The 12,187-nt window shown below is 53.5% G+C and overlaps 1 long non-coding RNA gene across 1 annotated transcript in view; it reads left to right on the top strand.

Annotated features, from left to right (window-relative positions):
- LOC144580554 (uncharacterized) overlaps positions 1-12,187 on the top strand; it is an 86,247-nt gene that overhangs the window by 52,838 nt on the left and 21,222 nt on the right. Inside the window, exons 3-5 of the long non-coding RNA XR_013530247.1 lie at positions 2,368-2,467; positions 2,884-3,228; positions 3,656-3,784. This is a non-coding gene — a long non-coding RNA (uncharacterized LOC144580554). The remainder of the gene's footprint in view (positions 1-2,367; positions 2,468-2,883; positions 3,229-3,655; positions 3,785-12,187) is intronic.

Below are 12,187 nucleotides of genomic sequence, written 5' to 3'. Positions count from 1 at the left end.
GGCTCCGCAGAAGAAGTCTGCAGGCCGGGAATTCTGCAGGCAGGGGGATTCCACGTGTGGCTCAGCGGCATCACGGGGAGCCGGCACCTCCTCTCGGCCGGTTTCCCAGCCTCTGCATGGGCTGACTTTAACCTCGTGAAATGGGGGCTCCAACGACAGGCCCCACCTTCTCACACAGTCAGACCCAAAGACGGGGTTGCAGGGGGGACTCTCATCCCAGGCATCTCTTCACTGGGGAGAAAGCGCTTTCCCAGAAGCAGATCTCTCCAAGAGACCCCCTGCCGAGCTCCCCTTGAGTTCTGAGGTCGGAACTGGGTCCATGGGGCCACTCTTAGCTGCAAGGCTTGCTGGGAAATTGAGTGCCTTTAGCACTTTCGGTGCCTATTATGGGATGTGGATTGTGTTGATGAGGAAGGAAGCTGATAACCAGCAGGGGAGCTGTGCCTCTCTGTGTGGCACCCACAGGTTCACACTCATAGCTTCAATCTACCTCAGATTGAAAATATTCCAAAATCAAACCCAATACAAATATCAGTGCAACCATAAAAATAATACCAAAACAGTATAACAACTATGCACACAGCATTTACGTTGTGCTAGGTATCGTAAGTAACCTACAGATGATTTGAAGTATGTGGGGAGTGTGCATTTGTTATATGTAAACACTGTGCTGTACTACAGGGGGACTCGAGCATCTGTAGATTATGATATCTGAGGGGGACCTGGAATCAATTCTGTATTTCTAGGATAAGGAATTGACTCCTCCCGTGTTCATCACCAAGTTCCTTCCTTGGGATTCGTCGTGTAGCAGTAATCTGGGTGCACATTTCCCTAGCTGGACGGACGGGTTGCCTTGTTCATCTCCATGTCTTCAGCACAGTGCTGAGCATGCAGTAGATTTTGAACAAACAGATGAATGAAGGAGTGATTCAGAGTATCTCAGGATTCAACTGCAGACCCATCTCCTCCTGGCATCAGCTCACCTCCCCAGCTGTCGCATGGGTCTGCCGGACTCTTGCAGCTAGGAGTAGGGGTGGAGGCGTTTGTTTAGGTGTGAGTTATTTTCAGGAGCCTGCCAGGAGCCAGGTCCCAGTTAGGTGCTGGGGATGGTGAGTGGGACACATGATGTCCCCCGTTAGATAGTCAGTGAATTGGCCAGGTGCAGTGGCTCAAGCCTGTAATCCCAGCACTTTGGGAGGCCGAGGTGGGTGGATCATGAGTTCAAGACATTGAGACCATCCTGGTCAACATGGTGAAACCCCGTCTCTACTAAAAATACAAAAATTAGCTGGGCATGGTGGTGCATGCCTGTAATCCCAGCTACTTGGGAGGCTGAGGCGGGAGAATTGCTTGAACACAGGAGACAGAGGTTGCAGTGAGCCGAGATCTTGCCATTGCACTCCAGCCTGGGTAACAAAAGTGAAACTCCATCTCGAAAAACAAAAAAAGTCAATGAATCATGCAAATGAAGGAGACACTTGTGGTGGCGGGGGGCAAGTCACCCCAAGAACTGGCCCAGCCTGGGCTGGTGGTCAGGGGCGCTGCCCTGGGGAAGTGACAGTGAGTTGGCACTGGAAGAAGGGGAAGCCGATGGGTGAGGAGGGGAGGGCAAAGGTCAGCAAAGCTTTCCAGGTGGAGGGACAGCACTTGATGTCAACATCCTGTGGCAGGTGGGGAAACAGAGTAAGCACCATGTGTCTGTGGCCCACCTGGTTGCCCTGGGTGAGGCTCAGGTGGGCTGCAGATCTGGAGGGAAAGTGATGGTGGGAAGCACACCTGTGCCCACTTTAGGACAAGCCAATCCTAAATTAGGATGGGAAAGAGTTATGATAAACAATGGCCCCCACCTCCTGAGAAGATGGAGGGGGTTCCCTAGAGCAGGTGAACCCCACAGCCCCCCGCTTCTTCGCCACCTCCCCACCCCTCTATTCTCTAGCCCTCTCTTCCTGGAAGGCCCTGGTCTTAGACCTGGCCTCTTCCCCAGCTGTGCCTGAGGGCGAGTCTTGGCCAGGCCCTGTCTAAACCTCTGGGAGGGCACTTCAGTGGCTACGCCAGTCTTGCCTGGGTCTTGGGACAGCCTGAGATTTATATCCAAGATCCATGAGCTTAAAACTCCTCATGTTCGCCCTGAGGATGTTTCACGTGCAATTTGGGAATTTGGGAACGCTCAAAATAGCATTTGCCCATAAAGTCGCCTGAAATGCAGTCCAAATGTGTCTGTAAAAAGTAACCAAAGAGCTATTTATTGTTATTAGTTCACGTTCTTCAGGCTTCCACGCGGGGCTGGGCGTCGATTTAATTGGGTGCCAGATGAGTTTGGGGGTGACCTTGGAGGGTGACGTGGACATGCTGGGCTCTGTTTTGCAGAGAGAAGCCGGTAATCAGCACATTCTCCTCACTGGCTCTGACATCTGACCAGGACACTTGCAGAAAGCCCCGCTGGCCTTTCCAAGACTTTCTCCTTAAGGTAAATTCCTAAAAACCCCAGCAAGAGTCCAAGCCCGTGCAAACATGTGCCAAAATCTAGAAAAAAGGGGCAGACTGTAAGACGATAAAATTATAATCAGGCAATCCCCTTCCAAAAGAGCCCATAGCAACCCACTGCTTCTATTCTTCATTTGGTAAGGGACACCTCACATACGAGTCACTATTTGAGCCATTTCGAAGTGGAGATTCAGTGGCGTTTAGTACATTCACAGCACAGGGCAACCATCGCCGCAAACTCCAGAACACTTTTACCACCCGCAGAGGAAACCCTGCACCCACTCACGGTCCCTCCCCATTGCCCCTCACCCAGCCCTTGTCAACCGCAAGTCTGCCTTCTGTCTCTATGGATTTTCCTTTTCTATATGTTTTGTGGAAATGGAATTATGCGCCATGCAGCGTTTTGTGTCCAACGAGCACATGAAAAGATGCTCACCGTCATAAGCTGTCGGGGAATGCAAATCAAAACCACAAGGAGATGCCACCTCACACCCACCAGGATGGGTGTCACCCAGGAATGGAAAGTCTCCGGCGTTGGTGAGGATGTGGGGCAACCGGAGCCTGCATTCACAGCTGGTGAGGGACAAATGGTGCCATTGCTTCGGACACCCACCGCTTCCTAACAATCACTCAAGACTCAGCTGCTGGCTGGAGAAAAAGGAGCCAGTGGGGGTCCCATGCCTGTTGGAGCCCCAGACCTCCTGCATAGCAGCCGTGTGACCTTCAGGAATTCACTCGACCTCTGTGAGTCTTTGTTCTTCATCTTTTACCTCCCAAGATTCTGTGAGGCCAAAATAAATCACAAAAATGGCTGGTGAGGGCCTCCCCATGTGTCCCCTGCAGTACGTCTGGCCTGGTTCCTTCCTGAGCCTATCCCTCGTGCACCACCCACCCCCTCTACCCCTTGCCACAGGGCTGGGGCTCAGTGCCTCACACAGGCAGTTCCTGCCCCGGGGCCTTTGCACTTGCTGGAGCCACCTGGATTGTGCCCTCCCTCACCTCCTTCACACTTCTATTCAAATGTCACCTTTCAGTGACACCTGCCTTCAGTGCCCTACCAAAAGCTCTGACCCCTTCCCTAGCCCTGAGCACTCCTGTTGCTTTACTCCTGTCAATTACAGCACAATGACTTTTACTTTTTAGCTTTATGAACTTACTTTCTTCCCAACAGAATGTAAACGCCACAAGCGCTAAGTAGTGTCGGTCTATTCAACCCCAACTCCTGAGCATGAGGCCGGCACAGAGGGGCCTTTCAAAAGATGCTGTTGGAACGATGGACAGACGGTTGACTCCACATGAGGTAGGTGTCTTGAATGACACGTGTGCCAGGCAGGTTTCCTTGCACACACGGAGGTCAGGGTCTTCCTTGAGACATCCTTGTCTCCCTCGCTGCACATGGCCCAGCGCACCCACGTTGTGAGGGGTGCACAAGAAGACAGGCTGGTGCAGGCTGAGTTCGGCTCTTGTCGGCAAGCAGCACAGACACCCTGGTTCTGGCTTAGGTGACAAATGGGGGATTTATAAGGATACAGGGATGTGGCTGGACCTTGGAGGGGGATGGGCAACTCCCCAGGAAGGTGCAGGAATTCTGTCTCTGTTTTTCTCCCGCTGTCCCTTCCCTTTTTCTCTGTTTCTCTCTCTGCTTCTCCTTCCCTCTCACCTCTCTCTCGGTCTTTCTTCTCTCAGTGTCCTCGTGCTTTTCGCCCTGGTTCCTCTCCCCTCCACCCATGTGGTCCGTGTCTGGGAAACATTTCCCCAGGAGTGTGTGTATGTAACAACCTAACACTGCATGCATTCTCCCTCTCAGTCCCAAGTCCAAGTTCCCTGATTGGGGATTCTGATCTCCTTTTGGGAAGGAGCCCACCAGCTGTGTGAGCGGCACATTGTAGAAGAAGGCTTTAGGGTGAGCCAGGCGGTTAAGGGACTCCGTCGTGAACTGGGAAGCCTTTGCAAAAGCTGCTCACCACGCGAAGGTAAAGGGGATACAGGCTACACACCCACCTTTCCTCATTTGCCCACTTGCCCATCCAATACCTCTTGGGCTCCTACCTCATGCCAGCCGCAGTTCTAGGGTCTGGGTCTATGTCAGTGGATGAAATATATGGACATTCCTACCTTTATTAAACTTACAACTGAGTAGAGGAAAGGCTGCTTAGAGAAATCAACACGTGACCGCAGTCCTTGGTGCTTGGAGAAGCTCAGTGAGGTGAGATGACAGTGAGGGCAGCAGGGCAGTGTGGGTTGGCCCCTGGCGGGCAGAGAAGGCCTCCCTGAGGACCTGAGTGAAAGGGATGAACCGGGCCGCACTCCAGGCGGGTGGCCCAGCCTGTGCAAAGGCCCTGTGGCAGGTGCATGTTTGTGTCTAAAGACAGGAACGTGGGAGAAACATTCAGGGGGCAGACACCTGAGTCTGGCAGGCCATGCACAGGCAGGAGAGGGCAGGAGAGCCCGCCTACTTCCAGCCCCTTCTGCAGGCATCAGGCCATCCCCACGTCCTTTGTTGCTGCCATGAAAACATCTCAAGAGAACAACAGGGCTTCTCTGGGGACCTGAGACGGACAGAACTTGCAATTTGGAGCCCAGTTGCTTAGATTGGAGTCTCAGGGAAGCCACTGGCCTCTCGGGCCTTGGTTTCCCCATCTGTAGGGTGGCCCTAAGAGCTGCCTGCATGGCCATGAGTGTCCCATGAGGTCTCACACGGGCACCTGTGGTGCCCAGTGGTCACGTCCCATTTCAGGGCAGTGTGTGTGTATCTCTGGGCCCCGAGGCGGGCTCCGCTGGGGACGGTAAACAGCTGCGGGAACTGTAAGGCTGCAATTGTGCGCCCGCCGACGGCAAAGATTACAGAGCTCGTTTTTCAGGGATCTGTGATGACAGTTGCGGCCCGGGGTTGGGGGAGCCTCAGCCGGCTCCCTCTGCTGCTCCAGCCTCCTGACTGGCTGTGCAGGAGCTCGGGGTGGAGAATGGGGGCCGTGCCTGGCGGCAGTCTGTGTGCCTGTTGGACAGATGGAGGCTGGCTTAGAACGAGTGACTTTTAGGCGGCTGCAAGGGGCACAGGCTGTCTCGCTTGTCAACCCCCTTCGCTGTGTCCCAAGCAGGAGGCAGGAATTCTTGACAGGAAAAGCTGAAAGATAGGTCCCCACTGGACCATATAGATAATCTGCCCGGGGCCTCTAAACCCCAGGAAAGGCCAGAGCCTGCCAGAGGCCTCACCCTGAGGGTCCCAGGGGCCCTGTCAATCACGGCCAATGCAGGAGCAGTGGGGACGGGTCAGGCCGGCGTTTAAGAAAGCCCAGCATTGTTTTTAAAGGTTAACCCGTTTGCATCTTGGGTTTCATCGGGAAGTCTGTGTGGTCACACCGGCCAGTTTAGCATGTGTTGGGAGCTGGGTGAGACGGGCCATGAGGAACAGCGCCCTGGGGGCCTCCGGTAGTTCTGTGGTCATGACTTACGGGGAACACAGGCGGGGAAAGGGCGCATTTTTATCCCATATTTGGTGATGCGGTGGGCTTCAAGTTCTTCTTTCTCTCTCATTTGTCAGGATCTTAATGAGAAACCCCAAATGGATTTAGAGATTTCCCTTTCCCAAGGACAGGAAATAAATGGGAACTTTCTAGGGAATAAGGGGCAAACCTGTTGCAACTTAAGACAGTACTCGTCTATTTGTGTGTGAGTGTGAGAGAATGAGAGTGTATGTCAGAGAGACAGAGACAGACAGAGAGAAACCAAGAAAAAACAGACAGCAAATCAGAGTGAGACAGAGACAGGGAGAGATGGACACACAGAGAGAAAGAGAGAGACAGAGAGAGAGAGAGAGAGAGAGACAGAGACAGACAGAGAGAAACCAAGAAAAAACAGAGACAGCAAATCAGAGTGAGACAGAGACAGGGAGGGATGGACAGACAGAGAGAAAGAGAGAGACAGAGAGAGAGAGAGAGAGAGAGACAGAGACAGACAGAGAGAAACCAAGAAAAAACAGAGACAGCAAATCAGAGTGAGACAGAGACAGGGAGGGATGGACACACAGAGAGAAAGAGAGAGACAGAGAGAGAGAGAGACAGAGACAGACAGAGAGACACCAAGAAAAAACAGAGACAGCAAATCAGAGTGAGACAGAGACAGGGAGGGATGGACACACAGAGAGAAAGAGAGAGACAGAGAGAGAGAGAGAGAGACAGAGACAGACAGAGAGAAACCAAGAAAAAACAGAGACAGCAAATCAGAGTGAGACAGAGACAGGGAGGAATGGACACACAGAGAGAAAGAGAGAGACAGAGAGAGAGAGAGAGACAGAGACAGACAGAGAGAAACCAAGAAAAAACAGAGACAGCAAAACAGAGTGAGACAGAGACAGGGAGAGATGGAGAGAGAGAGAGAGAGAGAGAGAGAGAGAAAGAGAGAGACCAGAGACAGACAGAGAGAAACCAAGAAAAAACAGAGATAGCAAAACAGAGTGAGACAGAGACAGGGAGAGATGGACACATAGAGAGAAAGAGAAAGAGAGACAGAGAGAGATCAACAGAGAGAGAGGGAGACAGAGGGGAGGGGAGAGACAGAGAGAGACAGAGAGAGACAGAGAGGGACCAGAGAGAGTGACAGATCAGAGAGAGACAGAGATAGAGAGAGACCAGAGAGGGACACAGAAAGATGCTAGAGAGAGAGAGAGACAGAGACAGATCAGAGACAGTGACAGACAGACAGAGACCAGAGAGACAGAGAGGCCAGAAAGAGAGAGACAGAGATACCAGAGACACAGAGAGAGAGTTATTCTTCCCTGTAGCCCAGTCCCCAGTCCCTTCCCAAAGCACTAGGTGAGTGTCTCAAGGGCCCTCTTGATGTTTTCTTTCTGTTTCTGAGCAGATAAACAGAAAAAACCCCATTTTCCTTTAAAAAAAAAAAAGATTTTGTCAAATACAGTCCAAACGCTTTCAAAAGAAGTTGGCCAAATTAACATATCTGTGGCAGGATCCCACGGGTGCGTGGCTCAGATGCCCCTCACGCCAGGAGAAACCCTGCTGTGGGTGAGGGTGGCTGGCGCCTCCACTTCAAGTGCCCTCCGTCTCTGCCTCAGCTCTCCAGCCAAGACTCCGTGCCTCTGGGCAGTTGATGGCCAAGCAAAGGGGCCCCCATTTCTGCCCAGCAGGAGCATCCTCTGGGGGCCACCTTCAGTCTGGGGCTCCCAGTCTGCCTGGCTGAGACACCCTCTGAGATGCATGGCAGGCCGAGGCTCTTGCTACCTCATGCTCCTTTCTTCCCCTCTCCTCTCACGGGTGTCAGACCGGCATCACAATCTGAAGGCTGGCCTGCACCCTCCAGCTCCCCCTCCATGTCATGCAGCACAGCGGCACCACCTCCCCAATGCATCCCGACTCCATCATGGCGTTCCTTCCCGAGGACCCACACTGATACCCACTGACAATGTATAAGGATTGGCTTCTGATGGACTCGGCAGCAGGGGTCTGGGGCTAAGTCGTTTCTGAGCTGAGCTCCCAAGCTTATCCAAATCTCTCATTTTATAAGGGGAAATGTGAGGCTCACAGAGGGCAAGCCACTTGCCTGAGGCCACACACTCAGTGGTGGCAGAAGCCAGACCACACCCAAGTGCCCCTCAGTCTCAGACAGCAGCTGACCTTCATTGTCCCCACCCTCAGCCAAAAGCAAGCGCAGAGCAGGCATGTGTGGCCTGGACTACCTCTGCTGCTCTCCAAATTTTCTCAGGGACAGGGTTCACAGTTCCCCAAAATGTGCTGGAGGAAATTGCATCCCAGTTCTTGGAAGGCCTGCCCACCTTCTTCCCATGCAGCCGTTCCTGCATCAATACGGGCTGTGCAGTGATGCGGGTGCCAACTCCCACTCCCCTGTGGTCAGCTGAGCGGGAACCAGAGCTCAGAGAGAAGCACTTTCCAGAGGAGCAGAGGGGGTGAGGGAGGTGAGGAGGAAGACAGCAGGCCACAGATTCTCATCACGTTTTCCCCTCCTGCGCTTTCAGGGGCTTAAACAGCGATAAAAGAATGTGCAATTGTCAGCATAAATCAAGAAAATCGGAATTCTGCTGAGCCAGGGGGAACATTGGACTTGAAAGAGCTCTTTGCTAAACGTGAAAGGAGCCCTTGAAAGTGTTGCTGGAGGCCTCTTTCCTGCCCAGCTAGCTCAGCACTGACTGCTTGGTCACCTGGAATCAGGGTTTGCACACGGGCTGGTGCTGAGGACGTGGCCTCGGGGCTCAGGGCAGCCCTGTTTGGGCTTCACTGTGCCCCACCTGGCACGGCCCTGCAGGCAGCTGGGCAGGTGGGTCCTGGCACCAAGATGAGGGAAGGAGGGAGGGAGGTAGGAGGAGATGGCATGGAGGTAGGGTCCCTGCCATCCGTACTTCTGTAAGCCCTTAGAGGGCAGAGCCAGAGCTCATCTGTTATTCATCTCTAAGTTTCTCTCAGCCCTTAGCATAAGGAAATTCCTGCTCGTTGGATGTTTGCTGACTGAGCGAATAAAAGAAATAGAGAGAAAGACAGGGAGGGAAGAAAGAGATTAGGAGGAGGGAGGGAAGGAGGGAAGGCAGGGAGGGAGGAAGAAGCAAACCCCTGTATTCGTCCGTTTTCACACTGCTGTAAAGATACCACACCAGACTGGGTAATTTATAAAGGGAAGAGGTTTAACTGCCTCCGGGTTCCCATGGCTGGGGAGGCCTCAGGGAACTGAGAATCATGGCCGAAGGCAAAGAAGCAGCAAGGACCTTCTTCACAAGGCGGCAGGTAGGAGACAAGCCCAGGGGAAACTGCCACGTTTAAACCATCAGATCTCATGAGAACTCACTCACTATCACGAGAACAGCCCGGGGGGACCCGCCCCGGGGATCCATCCCCTCCCACCAGGTCCCTCCCTCCACACATGGGGATTATGGGGATTACAGTTCGAGATGAGATTTGGGTGGGGACACAACCGTATCACCCCTCTAGTGCTTTTTCCTATTCACAGTGAGTCATTTTAATTAGGCGCTGGCCTAGCCTTTTGGCTCAGCAGCTGGGATGCGCCCACCTGCCCCAGCACCCCCTGGGTGGGCACAGCCATTGCCTGCAGCAGACAGTCCTCAGAGGTCATCACCCAGCTGTGGACCCACAGACACCCCCAACGGAGAGCAGAGACCACGCCTCGGTTTCCACACTGGCCCTAAGCTTTGCCGAGGAGCAGCCCTTTGTCCAGTAGCTGCGTGGCGATCATCGACATCCAGGCCGTCCTCATCTGGACTTGCACCATTCACGGTTCTTTCCCCTACCATGTCCACATGCTGGGGTATCCCTGAGCTTAAACCGGCACAAGAGCCTGAGGAAGAACCTTGGCGTGACTCCCCCAGGTCTGCACAGGCTCTGCCTCTCTTTCTGGGCTGCGGCGTGTGAAAGCGGGTGTGCGATGCAGGCCACAGACACATCCTGTGCCTTCATACGGTCAGCCACAAAACGCACCAAAAGGCAGAGATCCGCCACCAGATGTGCGTGATCAGCGAGGTGGCCATGTGGCTCCGAGACTGAAGCGTCCCTCCACGGTGCTCCTTCCTGCCTGCTCTGGCTGAGAGCATCGCCCCTGAGCAATCCAGCCTGTAAATCCCGCAGGGACTTAGAAAGCTTCTATTTCAAAACACACGTCCAGGAGCTATCTATTTAAACAATGCGATTGATAAGCTGCGCTGCCTGTGGTCTGTTGGAATTCTATCTTTCATGTAGTCCAGTGAATGCCCCTCGCTGACCAGGCACTGAAATTGAGAAGGCAGCAGCTTAGTGAGTCCTGAGAAGAGGATGGAAGGCTTGCCAGAGGGATGCGCAGAGGGTGGGACAGGGGGCCGGGGATCTCGATGATGGAACAATACAGACAAGCATGGCTGCTCGAACTGGCTTGTCACAGCTGTCACATGGGCTGACCTTAACCCATAACAGAGGGCTGGGAGGATCTAAGACGAAAATGTCCCCCCACGCATCTCTGAGCTTACCATGGGGGTGGGTCTGGAAAATCAGGTGAGTCTAGGTCCCCAAACCAAACCCCCCACCCCCCCGAATTGGAGCCTCCTCTCTGGTGCTGGGAAGTTAGGTAGTGTAAGGATGTGTGGTGTTTGCATGTGCATGTGTATTGCTGCTGTCGCCTTTTAAAAATTTGGATGAAATTCATGTAGCAGAAAATCATTTTAAAGTGAACAACTCAGTGGCCTTCGCAATGTTGTGCAGCCGTTGCCTCTAGCAGTTCCAAACTGCGTGTGCTCTGTGTGATCGGGTTGTTCAGAACACGTGGGTGTGCGTGTCTGCGGACACACGAGCATGTCCATGGTGTGCATGTGCCAGCCTTGTGGGAGTTGGAGGTTTGCCACGTGGAGCAGCCACAGGCGCCCTCAAGGTAAAGCTGTAGCCTTGCTCCTATTCCTGCCTCTCCCTGGCCATTTATTGGTTCTTGTCAGGGGACAGTGAGTGACATTTTGTTTGCTGGACCCATTTGGCTGTGAGTGACAGCTGCGGTCACTGCCCACTCTGGGAGGAGGCCCGCCCCCACCAGGTGCAGTGGGAGGCTGATCTCACCACCTGTGGTGCCATGGCTTTCCTCCTCCCCGCTGGCAGCTGGCCTGGCCTCCTGGGGATGGGGATGGGGACAAGCCGGCCAGGCTGGCGCTGCTTTCTGTGGGGTGTGGTTCCCCTCAGCTCCGCTCAGCCTGGGTGCTGGAACCTGTGAGGAAGAAGCTGTGTGGCCCCCACTCATGCCACTCTCAGGAGAGGTAGGCACATTTCAGGTTTCAGCCCATGCTACCTGGAGGAGACATTCCCCCGGGGGTCAGGGCTGGGGCTGAATACACCTTGGTTAAAAAGGTATCATTTAACCGAGTTGCCACTTCAATGGAAATCAGGTTCTAATGTCAGCAGGTAAGCCCCCAATTCAGAACTGTATAGAAAAAATAATCCTTGAAAGAACAGTTAAATCATCTATAAATCATGCTGCTTCCGCTGCTGAATGAACAAAGGCAGCGGCTTCCACAGAGGCTCTGCCGCACAGTGAGGGTACGTCTGCAAACGGGGAACTCACATTCACCTTCAGGGCTGCAAGCTGCGTGTTCCAGGTGGCCGTGGGGTATGGGAAGGGACCGTCTTCAGTTTCATCCGTGGGCAGACACCCCAGGCTTTTAGAATCATTTTCCCCCCTTTGCCTCTCTGTCTTACCTTCTCTCTGTCTCTCATCCCTCTCTGTCTTCCTTTCCCTCTCCGTCTCTCTCTGTCTCTCTCTTTGTCTCTGTCTTACCCCTCTTTGTCTTGCTCTTTCTCTCCATCTCTTTCCTCAATACCTAGAAGCAAATTCACATGCACATAGGTCATGAGGCCACCGTAGAGTAACTTCATGTTTGGAATTTCCCCCGCCTTACGTAGAGAGCCCAATACTCAGCTTCAACCAGCTGTGGCCACAGCCAAATGCTGGCCCAGGGCGGCCATATTTTCCTGCGTTTCAAGAGGAGCCAGAAGTTTGAAATGATTGGTGACATATCCCGTTTTCAGACAAATGTGGCTCAAATTAGAAATAAAACGGAAAACCAAAGGAAGGAGAGTGGCCCAGGCTGCTCCAGTTCCAGAGCACGGCCTCTGAGAGACAGGATCTCCGTAGAAGGGCTTCTGGGAAGCTCGTCCTTCTAGGCAGGGGCCAGCCTTGGTCCCTTCCTTACCCCCTCTGCCCCCTCACCCCT

This window comes from Callithrix jacchus, chromosome 20 (assembly GCF_049354715.1).
Source record: "Callithrix jacchus isolate 240 chromosome 20, calJac240_pri, whole genome shotgun sequence".
Lineage (NCBI taxonomy): Eukaryota > Metazoa > Chordata > Mammalia > Primates > Cebidae > Callithrix > Callithrix jacchus.
Note: the sequence above shows the minus strand (reverse complement) of the source record. Positions and strands in the feature narration are given on the sequence as shown.